Genomic DNA, 10,348 nt, shown 5'->3' on the forward strand with positions numbered 1-10,348 from the left:
TTAATCCGGATCGGAGTTATTTTACGAATTTACTGTACAATAAACATCAAATCGAATGAAAAATGTATATGGGAGATATATTCAAAAATGAACCGATTTAGACATAACTTGGCAAACTTATTTATTATTCGAATTCCGCAACATTTCCCAATTTGCATTAAAATTAGAAAAATTTTGCGTATTTGGTGCACCGAATACCTCAAATCTGTCGCTATATCCAAATCTGAAGCGATTTCAGTATAATTTGGCAAACTTTTTCCTAGTGCATTGAACGGACATAGCGTGATTGGTGCAGCAAATACCTAAAATCGGGCGAATATATATATATGGGAGCTCTATCCAATTCTGAACACATTTCAATATAACTTGGTAAACTTATTTATAGTCAGAATTCGGTAGCATTGTTCAAATTTCATCATAATCGGACAGAATTTGCGTGTTTGGTCCATCAATTACTTGAAATCGGGCGAACATATATATGAGAGGTATATCTATATATCAACCGATATCAACCAAATTTGGCAGATTCGTTTCTATGCTGATTATAAGCATCTGCACGAAATTTTGAAGGTCTAGCTTGCCCCTGTGATTTTTTGCCTCAAACCCCTGACTTTGGCCCCACACTATAGTGTATTAAAATAAGGTTGTTTTTGTATCAGATTACCTTCCTCAGAATGTGGATCATATTTCCAAACCTTTAAATGGCACACTTGTTCGTGGAAAAATCAATTTATTGAACAAAACGTCAAGGTTTTTATAAGAAATTTTGACATTTTTCATATTTATTTTGAAAATGTTCCATCTTATCAGCATCCGAAGCACTCGATTGTATTCGTCGAGGTTATATGTGTTATATTCTATCTTATTCTGAAGAAATATGACATAACTTCGCGACTCCTATTTATATTTGGAGAGGTTTCAATTATCTGTAAATTTAACCCATTTTACGCTGTTATTTCGGTGTCCGCGTTATTATTTATTGGTTTTGTTTGGTGAAAAATGATTAGAAAGCCCTGCTTTATCGACTGAAAGAAAATTTGAAAATTTGTTTCATATGGAACATTAGCTGTGTCTTTTTATGTGATAATTAGTAATAATTATTACTAATGTTTCAGATATTGACAGTTGTATAAAGGAAAAGTTGCTGAAAAAAATGTTTCAGCAACATTTAGTAAGTAAAAAGACACCCCTATTATCGACATTTACAAAGATTTAGGTGTTCTGTTCTACTGACGTGGAGTGTATATAAAATTCTGTCATGATGTTCAAAATTAAACTCCTCCAAAACGGCTGGGCCTAATTTGATGAAATTTTTCATGTGGAATTTTTAGGCCTAAGAAGCTATATTTAGTGGAGGGTCCGGGATACCTCCCAACAAAAATGATAAGAAAACGCGAAATCCAAGATATTTTTGAACGCATTGTTCAAAAATTGCTTGCAATACTATGGTAATAACGGTCTTGATCCTGAATGGTCATCTCAGTAGTAGAATATAGCGATCAGCCCAATTTTTCAAAAATGTTAAATTACAGATAACATCCTTAATTTTAGTAAGTTTGACTACAAAAACGATAAAAGCACCGGCTTTAATAAGTGGGAAAGCGTAAAACCCCGATAATGTAAAATGTCGATTGATCAAAATTCCAAAAAATCGATTACGAAATCCGGCAAAATTATTCAAAATTTAGTACGTTAATATATAACCTGATTTAACAAACCAACTGGGTTCCAAACGACAATTGCATTGGGTATACGTCAAATAAATCCTTATAAAAAAGGTTAACCCGGCAAAAAGCTATTATATAAACAGCCTATAATATAGCTGCTTACAATGCAAACAAGAACGTCTAAAACTTTTACATTGCTCACCAATAGGTGTGCCCAGAAAAATATATGTTAGAAATATGTTTGGATCCAAACAAATATTTGTTTGGGACTGATTGCAAACAAGTATATGTTTGGATCCAAACATAATTTGTTTTTTTTTTTTTTTTTTTTTTTTTTTCTTTTAAAGTTTTTGCCTTTTTAGGGGCGAAGGCCATTATTTGTGTTTTTGTCCAAACAAATGTACGTTTACAAAATTTGGTATGTTTGGGTACCAACATATTTTTATACCCTACACCACTATGTGGGGAGGGTATTATAAGTTGGTTTTGGCCAAAAAGTTTGTAACGCATCGAAATAATGGTCGTAGACCCATACTTATATATACCAAAATGAATGTCTCGACGAGCTGAGTCGATCTGGCTATGTCTGTCACGCTACAGGTCGCAATTTTGATCGGATCGTCACGAAGTTTTGGATGTTGATGGGGATCCCGGAGGGGAAGAAGCCTATTGATTTTGGTGATGGTCGGATAATAATTAGGGGTCGGAAAGGGCAAAAAACTTAGGTGGATAAAAAGACAAGGTTTTTTTCCAAAGCGAATATCTCAGCTTCTATACGGGGTATACCAAAAGCAAAACCTGACAATGAAAGTAGAAAATATCACCTTTCTAATGATGTAAAGGTAGTGCTCGTAGGTGTTCAAACAATGAAAATATCACAATACTAGCAAATAAACCCCCAATTTTCATTTTAGCGATTTTAATTATAATGACGAAAATCACAGCTTTGGTTGGAAACTTTCCAAAAGCAAAGCCTGACTATGAAAGTATAAGATCCCGTCTTTACAATAATGCAAACTAGGTCGGCATAGGTAACCAAATAACGGAGATATCGCAATAGTCGGTAATACATCCCATTTATCAATTTTTTTGGAAATCACGCTACAGGTCCCAATTTTTATCGAATCGTCACGAAATTTTGAGGGTTAATGGGGGTCTCACAGAGGAAAAAGCCTATTGATTTTGGTGTTGGTCGGATAATATTTAGGGGTCGGTATGGGCAAAAAACTTATTTGGAAAAAAAGTCATCATTTTATTTCAAAGCCAATATCTCTGTTTCTTTAAGAGGTATATCAAAAGCAACACCTGGCAAGGAAAGAAGAAAATGTCACCTTTACAACGATGTAAAGTAGGTTGTCGTAGGTGGTCAAATAGCAGAGATATTGCAATAGTCGATAATGCATCCCATTTTCCGATTTTTTTGTAATCACGCTACAGGTCGCATGTTTGATCGTATCGTCACGAAATTTTGGGGGTTAATGGGGGTCCCAAAGAGAAAGAAGCCTATTGATTTTGATGATGGTTGGATAATGTTCAGGGGTCGGAATGGGCAAACACTTATCTAGAGAAAGGTCAACGTTTTATTTCAAAGCCAATATCTCTGTTTCTTTAAAAGGTATATCGAAAGCAAAACCTGGCAAGCAAAGTAAAAAATATCACCTTTACAACGATGTAAAGTAGGTTGTAGTAGGTGGTCAAATAGCAGAGATATGGCAATAGTCGATAATGCATCCCATTTTCCGATTTTTTTGTAATCACGCTACAGATCGCAATTTTGATCGGATCGTCGCGATATTTTGGGGGTTAATGGGGGTCCCCCAGAGGAAGAACCCTACTGACTTTAATGATGGTCGGATTTGGAGAGTGGTCAACGTTTTATTTCAAAGCCAATATATCTGTGTCTTTAAGAGGTGTATCAAAAGCAAAACCTGGCAAGGAAAGTAGAAAATATCACCTTTACAATGATGTAAAGTAGGTTGTCGTAGCTGCTCAAACAACAGAGATATCGCAATAGTCGGTAATGCATCCCATTTTCTGATTTTTTGTAATCACGCTACAGGTCGCAATTTTGATCGGATCGTCACGAATTTGTTGGTAGTTGATGCGGGTCCCACAGAGGAAGAAGTTTGGTGATGGTCGGATAATATTCAGGAGTCGGATTAAGCGAAAAGCTTATGTGGAGAAAAGTCAACGTTTTTTTCTTATGCGAATATTTCCGCTTCTAGTAGGAGTATTCCAAAAGGAAAGCCCGCCAATGGAAGAAGAAAAGATGTCCTTTATATTGACGCAAAGTATGTTGGCATAAGTGGGCAAACAACCGAGATATGGCAAAATATATTATAAAATATAATATATCCCATTTTTCCATTTTTTTGTAATCACGCTACACAGTGTCACGACCGTGGCCAAAAATGGTAAAAACTAAATACTTCGTTGAACAAATTTATTAATGGGAAGTGATAGAAAACATATTAATTAAGAATAATCTGAATTTTGGTACTAATACGTGAAGTAGTTTTTGCTATATGAGGATTTAAATCCGACAATTTTAGTTAATACGTATTTTTGTGTTTTTTTTTTTCTAAAATTAATAAATTATATTATGCGTTAATATTTAAAATTTAAAAGTAACGGTCGCTGCAAAAATTGTTCCTAAGTTCTCCTGGGATGTAATAAACTTGGCTATACTTTTGTTTGGATGTAAATATTAATCATTTGGTGTTTACATTTACCCAAACATTTATTACTAAGTTTATTAATTTTCTGAAGCAAATTTTAAATTGAGTGGAGTGGGAAAAAAATTGTATAAAAGTGTATATCGATATTTTTTGCTATATGAGTAGCAAAAAGTGAGTACTTCAAATATATAAAGGTCCCAGCTGCAGAGGTTTGCAGACGAATGTGTCATTTCTCTTTTTCAGCGACCACCTCACTGAGAGGAGACCCCCTTTTTTAACAAATCGTTTTGCGGTGTTGGTTATAGCGCGAAAACGAATGAACTGATCGTCATATATTTTTGTGGGCTTATTAGGTACCTAATAATCTTACTTTCAAACGAAAGAATTAAAAAAAAAACAATTTTTAAAAAAATTGTGAGCAGCGAATGTCAAAATTCGAATTTTTACAAAAAATTTACCGTTTTTTGACCACTAATCGGTCAAAATTTTTTTAAAGGACATTTCTCATATATAAAGACAAGAGTTTGATATATTCAATATGCTCACAAACAATATGAAGACTAAACACCAAATTTCAGTCATATCGGGTGGATATTGAGGCCAAAACACTCAAAATACCGAAAATGAGGAGGCACGGTTCTATGGGGGCTATAGGAAGACGAGGACCTATACCGACATATTTCTGGTGGAAGGTTATAAGTCCCCCAACGGACACTTAATACCAATTTTCAGCCATTTCGGTGTGATAATCAGGCTAAAACCTCCAAAATACCGAAAATCGGGAGGTACCGCCCTATGGGGGCTATATGAAGGCGTGGACCTATGCAGACAAATTTCAAGATGAAGGTATAATGCCCACTACGAAGACTAAATACCAAAATTCAGCAACTTCGGTGTAATAATGAGGCTAAAATCTTCAAAATACCGATAATCGGGAGGTACCGTTGTATGGGGGCTATATCAAAACGTGGACCTAAGCCCACAATTCTCTGTTGGAATGTTTGATACCTCTGCCGAAGGCTAACCACAAAATTTGAATACTTTCGGTTGGCCATTGTGTCTAAAAAATTCAAAATACTGAAAATCGGGAGGTACGGTTCTATGGGGGCTATATCAAAACGTGGACCGACCAACCCAATTTTTTGTCCTGAAGATTGCAAGTCAATAATAGGTACGTGTACCAAAATTGATGCACCTACGACAACTCCTTCTATTTTTGGCCACAGTTAATATGAACTCGCGACATTGTGCGCTACAGGTTGGAATTTTGATCGTATAATCACGAATTTTTGGGGGTTGATGGGGGATTCACAGAGGAAGATGCCTATTGATTTTGGTGATAGTCGAATAATATTTAGGGGTCGGAATGGGGAAAAACTCATGTGGAGACAAATTCAAAATTTTATTCTTTGTGAATGCATCGATTTCTAGTAGGGTTATTTCAACGGCAAAGCCTGTCAATGGAAGAAGAAAATATTAACTGTACATTGGTGTAAATTAGGTTGGCGAAGGTGGTCAAACAAGGGATATACCACAATAGTCGGTAATGCATCCAATTCTTCCATTCTACAGGTCGAAATTTTGATCGGATGGTCACGAAATTTTGGTTGCTTATGGGGGTCTCAGAGAGAAAGTGGCATATTTTTTGATTAAAAACCAAAATATGTTTGTTGGTAGTTGGATTATGTTCCCTAAAATAAATGTTTACCAGTGAAAAGCTTATACACAGGTGTAGTGGTGTAGGGTATCACATGGTCGGCCCCGTCCCGACTATAGCCTTTGCTCACTTGTTTATGGGTGGAGAGGATTTTCGTCAAAGAGAGTAGCAACAGGGCTCTCGCAGTTGCGGAATGCTGGTTTATAACACTGTACACCAAAATCGAACTTTTTTAAAAATTATAAGAAACCCGGCACAGATTATGAAAAGGACCGAAAAAAAGAAGACACGTGTATCGGTGTTTTGAAAGTTTACGTCGGGAAGTAACCTAAATAGGCGTGGCAAGTTCTACAGGTAGATTCCTTGGAATCCTTGTATTTTTAGGTATAAAGTGTCTTTAGCAATATTACTGACAACAATGCGGGGTATCTTTTTATGAAAAAAATTAACCCTCATCCGAGTCACTAAAGGGGTCTTTTTGGTCCCTTTTTCAAAACCGTTTAAAAACTCCTTTAAAATGTTATCGTATCAGATCAAAATATTCTACAAAATTATTTGTCATAAAATTTTACTATAGGTCCCCAAATACACTGAAACTCTAAATCGTACCTAAACGCCAGGAATCTGCCAAAAGTAAAATCACGTTTTAGGGTTAATGTTCTACTTTATCTGAGTTTATTAAGTTTTGTCCCACAAAACTTCATTCCAGATAGAAGACGTCGAAGACAAAAATAATCTCCATCAAATTTCAATATAAGTCGCCGAATAAATGAAATACGTATTTGCAATATATATCAAGAAAATGTATACATAATATTTTAACAATATGTTTGTTCTCTTTTGTTGTTGCTATAATATGCAATTTATAAAGCCAATGTTTATAATTTTGGTTTCAAATTTTTTACGCGTTGTCTAGATTCTGTACGTATTTTAAATTTATTTTTGTAGGTTTATACGGCTCTGATTTTTTTAAAATGGAATTGTAAAGGAAATTTGATTTTTACCATATACACTTTCATACGGGCAAAATGTGTCTCATCGAAATAATGGTTTCAGACAATTTTACTGTCTTCCTGGAGCGTACGATACTCTCGAACGGATTAACCAATATGCTCCAAACTTAGTTTAAGTTCGAAGAAGGCCCATATCAGCCAACTCCGTCGGGTACCTTCACCACAAAAGTTCAATTTTTTTCGCAAAAATGATGCGCACGATAACTTTAGAAAGGACTAACCGATTTGGTCTATACTTTGCACATGGTAATATTTCTACCAGACATAGGTAAAGTTCGAATATGGACTATATCGGTTCACTCATTCGGGTACCTTTCACACAAAATTACCGAAAAGTGTAGTTTAAGATCAAATCCTTTTGCCCGCCCTCACTACGACGGTGAACGTTTTTTAGGAGGAAGTCCATACTTTCTGAGAAAACGGCCTGAAAGCTGTAAAAACCCGATATGTCACCATGTGCTGTAGATGGAGCGCGCGGTAACTCTCGAACGGATAAACCGATTCGATCCAAAATTTGGCAATCGGAATATTTTGCCCAAAGTTAAATCAAGTTCTAAGATGGGCCTTATCGGTCCACGCTTTTGGATACCTCCCCCACAAAGTTTAAAACTTTTCGCTAAAATGGTGCTCACGATAACTCTCGAAGGCAGTAACCGATTTGGTCCATACTTTGGAGATCGTTATATTTCTACGAGGCATAGATCAGGTACGAATATGGACTATAAATGTCAACTCCTTCGGATACCTCCCACACCAAAGTGCAGGTTAGGACATCCTCTGGAATCGTTTTGATTTTTCTTGCAATAGGTTGTACGCAGGTCCCCTATTGTGGCAAGACCATATTTCTTGAGAAAATTACCCGAAGACTGTAGTGGCTGACACACGACAATTCCCGAACCAAATACTGCGTTGGTCCACACTTTGCATATCGTAATATTTTTATACCCTCCACCATATGGAGGGTATAATTAAACTTGTCATTCCGTTTGTAACACATCGAAATGTTCGTCGGAGACCCTATAAAGTATATATGTATATTAGTGATCAGCATAAAGTTCTATGTAGATTTAAACATGTCCGTCTGTCCGTCCGTCTGTCTGTTGAAATCAAGATACAGCTCGCAATTTTAAAGATAGAGAGTCAACATTTGGTGCAGAAGTTTTTATTACTTGCAGGATGGTTGGTATTGAAAATGGGATATATCGGTCCACGTTTTGATATAGCCCCCATAGAACGGTACGTCCCGATTTTCGGTATTTTTAGGGTTTAAGCTTCATTATCCTACCAAAATAGCTGAAAGTTGGTACGTAGTCTTCTTTAGGGGTATGAAACTTTTGTCGGTATCGGTCCATGCCTTCATATAGCCCCCATAGAACGGTACCTCCCGATTTTCGGTATTTTGAACGTTGTGGCCTCAATATTCCACCGAAATGGCTGATATTTGGTATTTAGACCTCGTTGGGGGTACTCAAACTTCCCCTTGAAATTTGTCGGTATAGGTTCACGCCTTCATATAGCCCACAGGTTGTGGCTTCAATACTCCACCAAAATTGCTGAAATTTGGTATTTAGTCTTCAATGTGATATAAAACTGTTCGCCAGAAATTTGTCTGTACAGGTCCACGAATTCATATTGCCCCATTTCCGACTAAAATTCGTCGGTATAGGTCCACGTTTCGATATAGCCCCCTTAGAACGGTATCTCCCGATTTTCGTAATATTGAAGATTGTGACGTCAATATCCCACCGAAATGGCTGAAATTCGTTATTTAGTTTCCAAGAGTTATAAAATATTCCAGAAGAGTATTATCAGTATAGGTCCACGTCATCCTATATCCCCATAGAAACGTACTTCTTGATTTTCGGTGTTTTTTAAGTTTTAGCCACATTCTCTTACCGAAATATAGAAAATTTGGTATTTAGTCTTCTTTGAGTCTAAAAAGTTTCCGTCAGAAATTTGTCGGTATAGGTCGACGTTTTGAAATAGCCCCCATAGAACGGTGCCTCACATTGTTTTACCGAAATTGCTGAAGTTTAGTATTAAGTCTTCTTCATACACAAAATGAAACTAATTATTCCATTTTACTTCAATACAACTTGTGGTGGAGGGTATAACAAGTTCGGCCCGGCCGAACTTAACGCCGTTCTTACTTGTTGAAAAAAATAAATATGTTTCAATTCAACAGGTGGATGTATACCTCTGTCGGTAAAGCCGACTGATACTTTTTTACTTTTTTGTAAATCAGACAATCTTAAGAGAATTCAATATCCATAATCATTAACCAGCAATTCTCTTATTTCCTTGCATAGTTCATAACGTCGTTGTAATGATTAGATCATTCTTCACGCTGAATATAATTCGCTTTTAAATAACTTATCCTCCATTCAACCTTACCCCCTTATTATAAATGTAAAGTTTTTTTTTAATTCGCCAATTATTCAATGACGAATTTCAACACCACAATTTATCAAAACTGAAACCTTTAACAAAACCAGCGATGATGAAGATGAATTTGGCAATGATGCAAAGAATTGGGCAATATGTCTCTAGCAATTTACCAAAAAACTGCTTCTTTCTACAACTAAATTTTTAAGGAGTGTTGGAATCTCATTTTAACCTAGATGTAGGAAAGAGAGCGGCGGCGGGGGCCAATGAATATTGACATCAATTACTTCTCTCAACCATTCATCTATAAATCTAAGCATCTAACATCTTTTTTTGTCTGTCCTTTAGTTGGTACACTTTTAGTGCCATGGCTTTCGGTTTAGCACACAACAGAAGGGGCTGCAACAGCCAGACAGCTTCAGTGCATCCAAGAGTCGTTTGACTACAATCATTTTGATTTCTGTGGTTAGCTGGGGCACTGTTGCATTGTGCCACACTTTAGTGTAGTATGTCTGTGTGTACTTTTAGAGCACTGAAGACAATCATCGCACACCGCACTACACCGTTCTTCTTGTGCCACTGTCATATTGTTTCCCCCCAAGAGGCAAACAGACAATAACTGCTTTGGAAGACTTTTCGGCTGCATCATTGTTTAGCGAAAATTGTTAGATTGCATAACATGCAGCAGCTTGTTGCCACTTTTATATCTTTGTTTTCTATTCAACAACGGAAAAAATTAGGAGTAAGAGATCGAACAGAAAATAAACCACAAAAAGTTAAAAAACAAAAAGCGGACAAGGAAACCAAATTGACTTTTACTTCTGCCAAAACGTGCTGATGGCACAAATGAATGAATGAATTGACGAACGAAACAAAGTACGGACGTTTGGATGGACGGACAGATGCAATTTTTGATTGGTGCTGTTATTATGGCATCTACACATTATG

Source organism: Musca autumnalis, unplaced genomic scaffold, assembly GCF_047663935.1.
Source record: "Musca autumnalis isolate F117 unplaced genomic scaffold, ASM4766393v1 scaffold_3, whole genome shotgun sequence".
NCBI classification, from domain to species: Eukaryota; Metazoa; Arthropoda; class Insecta; order Diptera; family Muscidae; genus Musca; species Musca autumnalis.